Raw genomic sequence first — 14830 nt, forward strand, 5'->3', positions numbered from 1 at the left:
TGAGCTCTTTTCCTGTTTTTGGCCGGGTGAGAATGGGTGGTTTACTTAAGAATTTCTTGAATTCTTGAAAGGCTTCTTCACATTCAGAAGTCCACTCAAACTGGCATCCTTTTCTAAAAAGGGAAAAAAGTGGCAAGGATCTTAAAGCTGATCCTGCCAAAAATCTAGACAAAGTTGCAAGTCGGCTATTCAGCTATTGGACTTCTTTTAAACACGTCGGACTCCTCATTTCTAGGATTGCTATGCACTTGTCGGGGTTAGCCTTGATCCCCCCTTTGTGTGAGCATAAATCCTAAAAATTTTCCTCCTTCTACTGCAAAGGTGTATTTGGTGGTGTTTAATCTCATCCCATGTCTTCTTATAGTTCCGAAGACTTAGGAGAGGTCGGATAGGAGACTGGCCTCATCCTTGGTTTTTATTAACATGTCGTCCACATATACCTCCATTAAGTTTCCGAGGTGAGGTGTGAACATCTTGTTCATCAACCTTTGATATGTGGCTCCTGCATTTTTTAATCCAAATGGCATGACGACGTAGCAGTAATTCGCTCTGGATGTTATGAATGACGTCTTCTCCTGGTCCGACTTGTACATCGAGATTTGGTTATATCCCGAGTAGGCATCCGTGAATGACAGGTACTGATACCCTGAGGAGGAATCCACCAAAGCGTCGATATTGGGCAGGGGATATAGGTCCTTCAGATAGGTTTTGTTAAGGTTGGTGTAATAGACACACATCCTCTATTTCCTATTTTGCTTTTTTACCAGTACCACATTTGCTAACCATGTCGGATACTTGACCTCCCTGATGAATCCGGCTTCATGTAGAGCTTAAACTTGTTCTTCGACCACTTGAGCTCGCTCTGGTACGAGCTTGCGCCATCTTTGTTGGACAGGTCGGGACCCGGGGTAGACCGCTAGCTTGTGTGTCATGAGCTCGAGGTCTATTCCAGGCATATCAGCAGCTTTCCAAGCGAAGAGGTCGGAATTCTCCTCTAGGAGTTGTACAAGTTCCTTCTTCAATTCTATTCTTATATTAACTCCTATGTTGGTATTTTTTCCGACTTCTTCCCCGATTTGGACTTCTTCTGTCTTTCCTTCAGGCTGTGGTCATAGCTCTTCTCTTCCTCGGACTTCTCCTAGCTCAATGGCATTGACTTCTTTATCTTTGCCTCGCAGGTTCAAGCTTTCATTATAACATTTTTTGCCAGTTTTTTATATCCCTTAATGGTAGCGATTCCTTCCTATGTTGGGAATTTCATGCAGAGGTGAGGAGTAGAAACAACAGCTCCCATCCGATTTAGTGTTGTCCTGCCAATTAGGGCATTGTAGGCTGAAACGACATTGACAACGATGTAGTCAATATTTAGGGTTTTCGACTCCAATCCCTTTTCAAAGGTAGTATATAGGGAAATGAACCCTAGTGGCCTAATCGGCGTATCTTCTAGCCCAAAAAGGGTATCTGGATAGGACTTCAATTCTTTTTCTTCCAATCCTAACTTTTCGAATGCAGGCTTGAACAGTATGTCAGCTGAGCTTCCTTGGTCCACCAAGGTTCTATATAAATTTGCGTTACCAAGTATCATAGTAATCACCATGGGATCATCATGCCCCTGTGCAATTTTCTGCGCGTCTTCTTTTGTAAAAGAGATGGTAGAGAGATTGGGAGACTCTTCTCCAACGTAGTAGACTTCATTCAAGTATCTCTTTCGAGACGACTTGGTCACTTCTCCACCAGCAAAACCTCCTGCTATTATGTGAACATGTCGCTCCGGAGTTTATGGGGGCTGACCTCTTCGGGTGAATTCTTTGTCGTCTCTCTTCCTCTTTCCATGACCATCTGACCTTTCCATGAGATATCTATCTAACCGACCTTTTCTGGCTAGATTTTATATCACATTTTTTAAGTCATAAAAGTCATTTGTGGAGTCTCCATACAACTTGAGGTACTCGCAGTACTCGTTGCAGCTCCCCCCTTCTTATTTTTGATCAGACGCTGGGGGAGAGGGAAGCTTCTCAGTGTGACAGATTTTCCTGTAGACATTCATGAGAGACACTCATAGCGGGGTGTAATTGTGATGCCTCCTATGTTTCTCCGAGTTGTATTCTTTTTTCTTCTTGGGCTCTTTTTCTTTTTCCCGTGTTTGGTGAGGGTTCCCTAGTCTCCAGTTCGGTTATCGCAACCTAGCATTTTCTTCCATGTTGATGTACTTTTCAGCTTGTTCTTGTACATCACTCAAGAAAGTCGGGTGTCTCTTCGAAATAGAATGGAAAAAGGGGCCTTCTCATAGACCATTGACTAGTCCTATTATTATTGCCTTAGTGGGTAAGTCTTGGATTTCTAAACATGCCTTGTTGAATCTCTCCATGTAGTCTCCGAGGGACTCGCCGACCTCCTGTTTGACTTCGGATAGACTGGGCGCATGCTTGACCTTGTCCTTCTAAATTGAAAATCGCATAAGGAATTTTCGCGCAAGGTCGTCGAAACTGGTAACCGACCTAGGTGGCAAGCTATCAAACCATATCATAGCCGACTTTGTCAAGGTTGTCAAGAAGGCCTTGCAGTGAGTAGCATTGGAGGCGTCAGCCAAGAACATCCGACTTTTGTAGATGCTTAGATGGTGTCTCAGGTCAGTGGTTCCGTCATATAGATGCATGTCTGGGCTCATGATATCTTCGGTGAAAGGATCTTCTCCTCCCAACGGGGAGTCTTCCCGAGTTGTACGTGAGCTCTTTCCTCGAATGTCGGATTCTAGCTTTGTGAGCTTTTCCTCCAGCTCTCTTCGTCGTTTGATTTCTCTTTTCAGGTTTCTCTCTGCCTCCCACTATCGTTCTAACTCCTATTCTAGTTATTCAAGGTGGCCATGATGTCCATGTAGCAGCCCCATAAAATCAGTAGAATGGGGTTGTACTTCTCCTTTCAGGTGATGAACCTCAGAGGGGATCCTTCTGCGGTGGTGATCGTTCAAGGTGCCTTCACCGCGTGTGGTGCGCACGAATCCCCATACTTCGTACACTAAACCAGCAAGTGCACTGGGTCATCCAAGTAATACCTAAGAGAGTCAAGGTCAATCCCATGAGGATTGTCATTTGAAGCAAGCTATGGTTATCTTGCAGATCTTAGTCATTGGATAAAAGTTATTGGATTTGTTTAAAAGCATAAAAGAAAATAGAGAGAACTTAACTAGGTTGATATGTTTATAATGATAAGAAGATGGTTAAGGCTTGGAGATGCTTTGTTCTTCTGGATAACTCTGGTTTTACTATCTTCTTCAATTGTGAATGACTTCTTCTATGGCAGGCTATATGTGATTGACGCCGATTGAGAGGTCGCCAATGCTCCTCCAGATCTGAACTCCAGGGTTAGTGTGGATCCATTTTGATTGAGGGTGAAGCTCCTGCAGTCCATTCTCCTTAATGATCCTACTCAAAATGCCACACACAAGGTCGAATCTTTCAGATCAAAGAATGCTACGCCTTTGGGTTCTAGCCTCTACCACAAAGACTCTAATCTCCCTATACCTCGGCTAAACTGATGTTTCGAGAAGTCCCCAACGAAGTCATGGATTAGTCGTCTAAGAGATGTATAATCAAGCTAGTGGTTCATCATTGTCCGATGAAAGACGCACTCTGAACCCATGTAAAATGAGATAACCTTGTTCCAGTTCAACGCATTCATAATGATGAAGAACGAAGATACATCTTAGAATCGAGAATCAAAAACAGATTGAAAAGAAACAGTAATACTTTTATTGATCCATAAAACTAAGCAGAGCTCCTCCCCTCAACCTAGGAGGTTTAGAAACTCATACTGATAGAAAATACAATGTAAAATTCGAAAATATGCTGGAAGAGCTCTCTAGCTATGTGATCTTCTCCCTTAAATACTAAACTAATGACTAAGGATTACATAAAAAGGGTAAAACAGTCTTTTAGTGCTAAAATCCACTTCTGGATCCCACTTGGTGAGTTTTTGGGATGAGCTTTGATGAGATCCATGTGCTAGGAGGCCTCTAGGGCGTTGAACGCTGGCTAGGGGATCCTTTATGGGCATTGGACGTTGGTCTCTTCTCCTTTGGGTGCTGGACGCAAGAATAGAGCAGGAGGCTGGCGTTGGACGCCAGTTTTGGGCCTTTAATTCTGAAGCAAAATATGGACTATTATACATTGCTGGAAATCTTTGGATGTTAGATTTCCATAGCCGTTGAGAATGCTCCTTTTAGACTTCTTTAGCTCCAGAAAAGCACTTTCGAGTGCAAGTAGGTCAGATCTGGAAAGTATCTGCAGTGCTTTCTCTGCCTCTGAGTCAGACTTTTACTCCAGCTCCTCAATTTCAGCCAGATAATACCTTAAATTGCGTAAAAACACACAAACTCAAAGTAGAATTCAAAAATGTGAAGTTTGCACTAAAACCTATGAAAACTTAATAAAACTTAAACAAACATACTAAAAACTATATGAAAATGATGGCAAAAAGCGTATAAAATATCCGCTAATCAGAACACCAAACTTAAACTGTTACTTGTCCCCAAGCAACCAAAAACAAATTAGGATAAAAAGAAGAGTAAGATACAATAAATCTCATAGTTTTCAATGAAGCTCAGTTTCAATTAGATGAGCAGGACTTAGTAGCTTTTTGCTTCTGAATAGTTTTGGCATCTCACTATCCATTGAAACTCAGAATGATTGGCATCTTTAGAAACTTAGAATCCAGAAGATATCATTGACTCTCCTAGTTTAGTTCTTTTTTATTCTTGAACACAGCTTTTTAGAGTCTTGGTCGTGGCCCTAAGCACTTTGTTTTTTAGTATTACCACCAGATACATAAATGCCTGATAAACCACTATTTTATGGTTTATCTTATGCTCAATTGAGTGGATTTTATCAATCTTTCATACACTTGTTCATACAAAATGCATGTTTTACATTCTCCTTCCTGATTTTGTGCTATGATTGAAAACATGCTTCTTTGGCCTTATATTTGCTAATATTAATCTTTTCTTATTACCATTTGATGCCTTGATATGTGCGTTAAGTGATTTCAGAGATTACAGGGCAGGAATGGCTTAGAGGATGGAAAGGAAGCATGCAAAAGTGGAAGGAATACAAGAAGTTGAAGAAATTGCTAAGTTGTCCAGCCTGACCTCTTCGTACTCAAATGGTCATAACTTGAGCTACAGAGGTCCAAATGACGCGATTCTAGTTGCGTTGGAAAGTTAATGTCTAGGGCTTCGATTTCATATTTAATTTGCCATAGTGGCCGTACAGCTAGGTGACGCGAATGTGCGCTTCACGCGGACGCGTCGCAGTGACGAAAATCAGCATGTTTAAATTCGCAACCAGCGAATTCTGGGCTGTTTTTGGCCCAGTTCTCGGTCCAGAAAACACATATTAGAGGCTATAAAGTAGAGGAATTCATCCATTCATGAGACACAGCTCATAATTCATAATTTTTAGGTTTTTAGATGTAGTTTTAGAGAGAGAGGTTCTCTCCTCTCTCTTAGGATTTTAGGATTTAGGATTTCTATTAGTTTTAGACTATTTCTACTTCAAAGCCAAGTTCAATGTTCCTTAATTTATGTTTCTCTTCTACTTTCAGATACTCTAATGCTTTTACTTGTTAATTACTTATGTTGCCAAATTGGCTTATGAACTTTTCCATGTTAAGATTTGAATGTTCTATTTAATATAATTTGAGGTATTTCAGAATTAGGATTGCTTTGATTTATTTATGTTATAGATATTTTCAATTTAATTTAAGATTTATTCCCCTTTTGCTTTGGTTAAGTAATTGGTAATACTTGAGTTATCAAACTCAGCTGTTGATTGAGATTTGTAAATTGCTAATTGATTTGAATTCCAATAACTCTAGTCTTTCCGTAAGGATTTGACTAGGACTCGAGGATCAAATTGATTTATCCACTTAACATACCTTCATAGTTAGAGGTTGACAAGTTGGGAGCAAACGAACAATTCTCATCACTCTTGATAAGGATAACTAGGATAGGACCTCAATTTCTTATACTTTGCCAAGAGGTTTTATAATTATTAATTTATTTCTTTTGCAATTCACTCTCTTCCTATCTCTTAATCCAAAACCCCCCAATTTACAAGACTCATAATCAATAATAAGAACACCTCCATGCAATTCCTTGAGAGACGACCCGAGGTTTAAATACTTCGGTTATCAATTTATTTAGGGGTTTGTTACTTGTGACAACCAAAACTTTTGTAAGAAAGGAATTCTTGTCGGTCTAGAAGCTATACTTACAACGCGAATTTATTTGTGAAAATTCTAGATCACGCGAGAATTTTGTTCTTCAAAATGGTGCCGTTGCCGGAGAATTGCAAACGTGTTCCTTATTATTAGTTATTGTAAATATTTGCTTTTTGATTTGTTTTTATTTTTATTTTTATTTTTACTTTTTCGTAAATTAAGAGGTTATTGGTTTTTATTTAGTTAAAAAAAATTTCAGATTTTTATTTTAAAATTTTTTTATCTTATCTTATCTTAGTTTTAAATTTCAAAATTCAAATCTTTTTTTCAAAAATCATATCTTTTTCAAAATCTTATCTTATCTTATTTCAAATTCAAATTTCAAATTTCAATTAAATTCCAAAATTCAAAATTCAAATTTAAAAATTTAAATTTAAAATTTTAAAAATCAAACCTTTTCAAAATTTAAATCTTTTTCAAATCTTTATCTTATATTGTTGAATTTTTCAAAATTCAAAATTCAAAATTTAAAATTCAAAATTCAAAATTTAATTTTCAAATTCAAAAATTTAAATTTCAATAACCTTTTAATTTAAATTTGTTTTTATTTTCGTTTTTAATTTTTATTTGCTATTATGAGTTCTCACCCCCATCGCTTTAAGTTTGGTTCTAATGTTGTTGTAAGGAATGAAAACTATAATGAAAATAGGCATCAAGGTTGGAAGAATCAAAGATGGGAGGAGCCACAAGGATTTGATCAACCCTCTTGGCAACAACCCCCTCCAATGCACTATAACCAACAACCATTCTGTGATGCATACCAAAATGATGACTATGGTGGACCCCCTTGTAGTTACCAACAAGCTCCGCCATATGCTTATGAACCATCTCCTCAATACAACTTTGAACCACCATACTCACAAGCCCCTTACCACGAAACACCACCATATGACCCTAACCTGTATCCACCACACCAACCACCATATGAACCACACCCAGAACCACCACCTCAATATTCACCATCTCCATATCCTTATCAAGAAGAACCACCTTCCTATTATGAACCCTTTCTCCAAAATAATGAACCCTCATATCCACCCCAATCTCCAATGGATGACATCCTTCGTGGTCTTCTTCAAGGGCAAGCGAAGATGAAAAGGAATGTACTAGAATTAGTGACTGCCTTAACTGAGGTAGTAAATCAATTAGCTTCCCAACATCTGAACACTCAAGGAACCCCCACGGTTTCATGTGGAGAATCTACTGAAGAACGTAGCATGAAGGAGACACTAGAAACTCCGGTGGACAGTGAGCAGCACGACTTTGTATTGGAACAATTGGAGGAAGCCATGATCGTTGAAGAGGAAGAAGTAGTTGAAAACTTGGGAGATGCGGAACCTCCATGGAAAACTCAAGTCATAGAGCCCCCTTCTAAGGAGTTTGAAATTGATGTCGAGGAGGGTGTACAACCTCCAAAGCATATCATGGTTGAAGACTTTGAAGGGGATGATCAAGAGATGGATTTAATCATTAATGAATTCTTATCTACAATTGAATCCTCTCCCATTGGACTTGAGATGGAGATTCAAGAAGAAGAAGCACAACCTCTTATGCCCTTGGTAAGTAATGAAGAAGAGACTGAATTGGAAGAAATTTACCAAGAGAAAGAGGATGAAATTGAAGAAGCTTGCAAAGAGGTGGAAGTTGTCAAAGAAGAGCCCAAGGGAATGGAGCTGGAAATCACCTTGCCAAGGTTGCTAGAGACCTCTTCCCTAAAGCCATCACTATCCATCCCTTCATTCAAGTGGGTAAATCTCTCATCTCTAAGCTTAATTAGCTCACTTGAATATGCTTTGCTTGAAACAGTTGGTCAGCTTAGAGCTCTTTGTGGCTTTAAGAGTAAGAGAGAGATGGTTAGTGGTAGGAGTCGTCATGAAAGATTCAATATGGTGGAAAGCTCAAAGTTTAAATGCAAAGGTTGGTGTAAAGCTCAACTGAATGGGTCTAGGAAGTTGTTTGGCCACTTTAGTGAGAATTTAGATTGCCTGCCACCCGGTTGGAACAATAATGATCAACAAGAAGACGGGTGCAAAAACAAGGTTTGGGACCCCGGAATTCAGTCTAGAAATAAACACTCTTGGGGCCTTGTCACTTGCTTTAACCTGCTTGAAGGCTTCTGCGCCTAGTTTGGGACCCCGGAGGCCATTGGAATCACAAACATTGGTGGAGATTCCTGGATGAGTTCAAGCACAAGCCACCATAACAAAGGACTCTCCAAATGTCCAACTTAAGGACAATAACTAAAAGTGCTAGGTGGGAGTCAACCCACCATGGTATGATCTTTCATTTTTATTCTTAGTTTTATTTTGTTTTATTTTCATTTTTATTAGTGGTCATTCATAAATTTTGTATAAGCATCTGCATTCTGCATTCTGCATTTTTTTTTTTACATTAAAAAAAACGCGCACGCGACGCGTAAGCGTAGCTGACGCGTCCGCTTCACAGGTGCATTAGGAAGAAAAGAAAAGTGAACAGAGAGTCATGCGAAAGTGTGGCTAGAGGCATGCCTTAGGCACAAATATGATCACGCGACCGCATCGCTGACGCATTCGCGTCATCTGCAAAATAGCCTCCCACGCGTCCACGTCAACCACGCAAACGCGTGGCTCTGTAAAATTGACGTAAAGGGGTGTATGGCAGTATGTTGGGCTGGAATGGGGCTGGACTCGTGCTAGAAGCCCAAGCCCTCCCACGCGAATGCGTTCCCCACGTGGCCACGTCGTTTTCCAAAAATGGCCATCCACGCGATCGCGTCAATCACGCAACCGCGTCACCCAAAAATTTGGCAAAAAGAGTTTCGAACAGAGAGTTGCGTGAACGCGAGGCTGCACTCGCGCCAATCGCACAAATCAGGCCACGCGATCGCGTGACCCACGCATCCGCGTCACCTGACCTTATCGCACACCACGCGACCGCGTCACTCACGCGTCCGCGTCGCCTGCGCCACACAACTTATCCAAATCAGCGCCAATTATCTTATCTTTTCTTTTCTAATCCTAATTTCTTCTATCTTTCCTTCTTTCTTCTTTCTTTCTTACTTTATCTCTTTCACTTCTCATTCTTTTTCACCTTCATTCTATTTTACTTAATTTGTATACTTTCATTCATTGCATTTTAATTTTGTGTATATTTTTTTTCTTTTCTAAATTTATTATTTTTCCGTTAGTGTTAAATTTTTTTTTTTAACTGTTGCATCTTCTCTTGTATTATTTTGGGTGCTTAGTGACTTGTTTTATTCTGATTGGGTAATATTATTTAAATCAATGCCAATCTTTTATACATGTGCTCCTTTTTGCATTGATATGAACTTATACTGTCTTTCATTACCCACACTCCTCCCCTTTATTACAAATTTTGCACCACTGGTATGCCATGTGCTTCTATTATTTTCTCACTTGCATGTTGTAGCTACCATGTAATTGAGACCTTTATTATTTGGCATTAACACCCATATTTTATTTATGTTCTTATCTTTATTTCTGGGTTACTTTCCTTCTTTTTCTCTTCTTTCAGGATGGCCACCGAGGAAGGAAAAGGGAAAGCTTCTAACTGGGGAGAGAGGCAAGTCAATCTGCATAATCTATAGAGAAAGGCATCAGTTGGAGCAGCCCGTCCACTTGTACATCTTAGCATGCACCGAGGACGGTGCAATCTTTAAGTGTGGGGAGGTCGATACCGATCTCCGTGGGTTACTTACTTCTTTTTTCAACACCAATGTTAATTTGTTAATTGCTGCATTTGCATGTTTGTTTGATTTTATGCATTTAGTTACTACTTGGTTGAAGTAATATTTTCTTTTTCAAGAAATTTTTATAGTATTTCACTAATTTAAATTGAAAAATTTTTTTCTGTTAAAACTTGTTAGCTCAAAATCTCACAAGTTGTATTTGGAACATAGTTTAAAAAGCTAAGAACACACAACCTGTGAGATTTTGAGCTTATTTATATGGTTACATCATTTAACCATAAATTTTTATTCTTGTGTGTTTTCTTCTCTATAACTACAATCTAGATTTTGTTCCAGTCTATATGTCCAATATTTAGTGTATTTACATGCTTGCATATGATTGAGGCCATTATTTGATTTTTGCTCACTTATCCCAAATAAGCCTACCCTTTCAAATTACCTTTGTTAGCCACTTTGAGCCTTTTAATTCCCATTTGTTCCATATTTTACCACATCACTAGCCTTAAGCGGAAAAACAAGTAATCACCCTAATTGAATCTTTGGTTGGCTTAAGATAGAGATTGTGTATCAATTAAGTGTGGGAAAACTGTGGGAACATGGGTTAATAAGGGAATGTGTTATGTTTTTACTTTGATAAAATATTAGGAACTTGGGTACCTACTCATGTGAGACCAGAAAAATTAAAAAATCCATGTGCATTGATAAGTTATGTTTATTTTTCTATTAAAAAAAATAAAAAGAAAAAAAATCCAAAAAAAAATTCAATAAATAAGTAAATAAATAAGGGGACAAAATTACCCCAATGTTAAGTTAATGAAAGATCAATGCATATGTGATAAAGTTAAAGAAAAGTCTATACATGAGTATGAGATGCCAAAGTGGAAATTTTGGGTAGCTAAGCATGATTTTAGAGTTACATAGAGAGTATGTATATGTTAGGTGAGAACTTAGGTTAGTCAAAGATTCATATTTTAGCTCACTTGGCCATACATATATCCTCACCCTTACCTTAGCCCCATTACAACCCTGAAAAGACCTCATGATGTTTGCATTGGTACATTAAATTTTTGTTGATTGGTTAGATGAAGAACAAAGTTTAGAAAGCATGACTAGAGAAGAGTAGAGTGATTAACCCTAGACACTTGAGAGATTAGAGTGATATACACTACCAGTGAGGGTTCAATGCTTGATTCTATGTTCCCTGCTTTCATGAGCTATCTTCTTACAAGTTTACTTGTCTTTTATTGTATAATTTGAATTAGTGAAATCAGATTTATGTTTGTCTTGAAGAGCTTATTTACTTTTAACCAAGTACGTAGAAACATTTTGCATGTAGTTGCATTCATATAGATAGGTTGCATTTCATGCATTTTACCATTCCTCTTCACTCCTTTATAGCTTCTCTTGAGCTTAGCATGAGGACATGCTATTGTTTAAGTGTGGGGAGGTTGATAAACCACTATTTTATGGTTTATCTTATACTCAATTGAGTGGATTTTATCAATCTTTCATACACTTGTTCATACAAAATGCATGTTTTACATTCTCCTTCCTGATTTTGTGCTATGATTGAAAACATGCTTCTTTGGCCTTATATTTGCTAATATTAATCTTCTCTTATTACCATTTGATGCCTTGATATGTGCGTTAAGTGATTTCAGAGATTACAGGGCAAGAATGGCTTAGAGGATGGAAAGGAAGCATGCAAAAGTGGTAGGAATACAAGAAGTTGAAGAAATTGCTAAGCTATCCAGCCTGACCTCTTCGCACTCAAACGGTCATAACTTGAGCTACAGAGGTCCAAATGACGCTGTTCTAGTTGCGTTGGAAAGTTAACGTCCAGGGCTTCGATTTCATATTTAATTTGTCATAGTGGCCGTACATTTAGGCGACGCAAACGTGCTCCACGCGGACGCGTCGCAGTGACAAAAATCAGCATGTTTAAATTCGCAACCAGCAAATTCTGGGCTGATTCTGGCCCAGTTCTCGGTCCAGAAAACACATATTACAGGCTATAAAGTAGAGGAATGTATCCATTCATGAGACACGACTCTTAATTCATAATTTTTAGGTTTTTAGATGTAGTTTTAGAGAGAGAGGTTCTCTCCTCTCTCTTAGGATTTTAGGATTTAGGATTTCTATTAGTTTTAGACTATTTCTACTTCAAAGCCAGGTTCAATATTCCTTAATTTATGTTTCTCTTCTACTTTCAGATACTCTAATGCTTTTACTCGTTAATTACTTATGTTGCCAAATTGGCTTATGAACTTTTCCATGTTAAGATTTGAATGTTCTATTTAATATAATTTGAGGTATTTCAGAATTAAGATTGCTTTGATTTATTTATGTTATAGATATTTTCAATTTAATTTAAGATTTATTCCCCTTTTGCTTTGGTTAAGTAATTGGTAATACTTGAGTTATCAAACTCAGCTGTTGATTGAGATTTGTAAATTGCTGATTGATTTGAATTCCAATAACTCTAGTCTTTCCGTAAGGATTTGACTAGGACTCGATGATCAAATTGATTTATCCACTTAACATACCTTCATAGTTAGAGGTTGACAAGTTGGGAGCAAATGAACAATTCTCATCACACCTGATAAGGATAACTAGGATAGGACCTCAATTTCTTATACCTTACCAAGAGGTTTTATAATTATTAGTTTATTTCTTTTGCAATTCACTTTCTTCCTATCTCTTAATCCAAAACCCCCAATTTACAAGACTCATAACCAATAATAAGAACACCTTCATGCAATTCCTTGAGAGACGACCCAAGGTTTAAATACTTCGGTTATCAATTTATTTAGGGGTTTGTTACTTGTGACAACCAAAACTTTTGTAAGAAAGGAATTCTTGTCGGTCTAGAAGCTATACTTACAACGCGAATTTATTTGTGAAAATTCTAGCTCACGCGAGAATTTCGTTCTTCAATGCCACAAACACTTAACTGGGTGAACCCTTTTGGATTGTGATTCAGCTTTCCTAGAATCCCCAAATAGAGGTATCCAGAGTTCTTAAGCACACCCTTTTTGCTTTGGATCACGACTTTAACTGCTCAGTCTCAAGCTTTTTTACTTGACATCTTCACACCACAAGCATATAGTTAGGGACACTGTCCATTTAGAGTGCTTAGGCCAAGATTTTACTCCTTTTAGGCCCTCCTAACCTTTGATGCTCAAAGCCTTAGATCTTTTTACCCTTGCCTTTTAGTTTAAAGGGTTATTGGGTTTTTGCTCTTGTCTTTTGGTTTAAAGAGCTATTGGCTTTTCTACTTTTTATTTCTTTTGGTTTTTTCGCATGCATATATATATATATATATTTTTCTCTTTTTTTTTCTTTTGCAACATGCTTTTTCTTTTTCTTTTTGCTGCTTTTTCTTGCTTCAAGAATCAATTTATTTAGATTTTTCAGATTACCAATAATACTTTTCCATTTTCATCATTCTTCCAAGAGCCAACATTCTTAATTCCAAATTCAACTATGCACTGTTTATTCATACATTCAGAAAATAAAAGCAATGCCACCACATCAAAATAATTGACTTTTCTTATTATAGAACTCGAAATTCATGTATCTCTCAATTCTTTTCAAATAAAATTTTCTTTTAAGTAAGGTGAAAGATATATGGAACATTTTATAGCCTTAAGACATAGATAGAAATGATCATGCAAAATGAACACGAGAACAGACAATAAAACATAACAGAAAAAAGAAAAATAACATAAGAAAAGGGAATTAAGAGAACAAATCCACCTTATTGATGGCGGCTACTACTCCTCCTTGAGGATCCAATGTAGTGCTTGATCTCTTCAATGTCACGCCCTTGTCTTTGTTGTTCTTCCCTCAAAGCCCTTTGGTCTTCTCTATTTCATGGAAGATGGTGGAGTGCTCTTGATGTTCTAACCTCATTTGCTCCATGTTTGAGCTCCACTCTCCCAGAGAGGTATTCAGTTGATCCCAAAAAAAAAAATTTTTTTGGGCGGAAAATACATCACTTGAGGTATCTCAGGAATTTCTATTGAGGCGGCTCCACATGCTCTTGCTGTGGTCCATGTGCCGGCTCTCTAACATGCTCCATCCTTTTTTTAGTGATGGGCTTGTCCTCTTTTATGAAAATTTCAACTGAATTGCATAGGTGACAAATGAGGTGAGGGATGTGCGGGCAAGTGCCTTTCCCTTCCTCTTCCTTGAGGTTTCACCAGTCTTTGGTGCCATACTTAGGAGTGATAGAAGTCAAAAAGCAAAAGCTTTTGCAATACCAAACTTAAGAGTTTTGCTTGTCCTCGAGAAAATATGAACAATGGGGAAGAATAGGTTAGAAGAAGGTGGGGTAGGTGGAGATTCTGTGGGACCTACTGGTCCTGAGAGGCTAGGGAATTTAAATTCCCTGCCCTCCGTATGGGCGTTGAACGCCCAGCTTGTGCACCATAGCTGGCGTTCAACGCCATCTTGCCTCTCATTTGTGGCGTTGAACGCCCAGAAGGAACCTCCATCCTGGCGTTTAACACCAAGTCTTCTACCTTTTTGGGCATTGAACGCCCAACCTGGTTCCTTGTCTGGCGTTCAACGCCAGCAAGGTTTCTGCTTCAGGGTGTTCTGTTTTTAGGTCTGGCTATTTCTGTTTCTATTCTAACTACTGCACATGATCACAAACATTAAAAAGCAAGAAAAAACTCTAAAAATAAACTCAAATGAAAATAAACAAAAGAAATAAGAACAGAAATACTCTACTCATGGTTGGGTTACCTCCAGATAAGTGCTTCTTTAATGTCATTAGCTTAACAGACAGCTCCTTTCAAGGAGGAAGATAGTCATAGAGGAATAAATCCTTACTCCTTACTGGGAGTGTCCTTCCTGTGC

This window comes from Arachis ipaensis, chromosome B1 (genome assembly GCF_059453495.1).
Source record: "Arachis ipaensis isolate K30076 ecotype BB chromosome B1, ASM5945349v1, whole genome shotgun sequence".
Classification (NCBI taxonomy): Eukaryota; Viridiplantae; Streptophyta; class Magnoliopsida; order Fabales; family Fabaceae; genus Arachis; species Arachis ipaensis.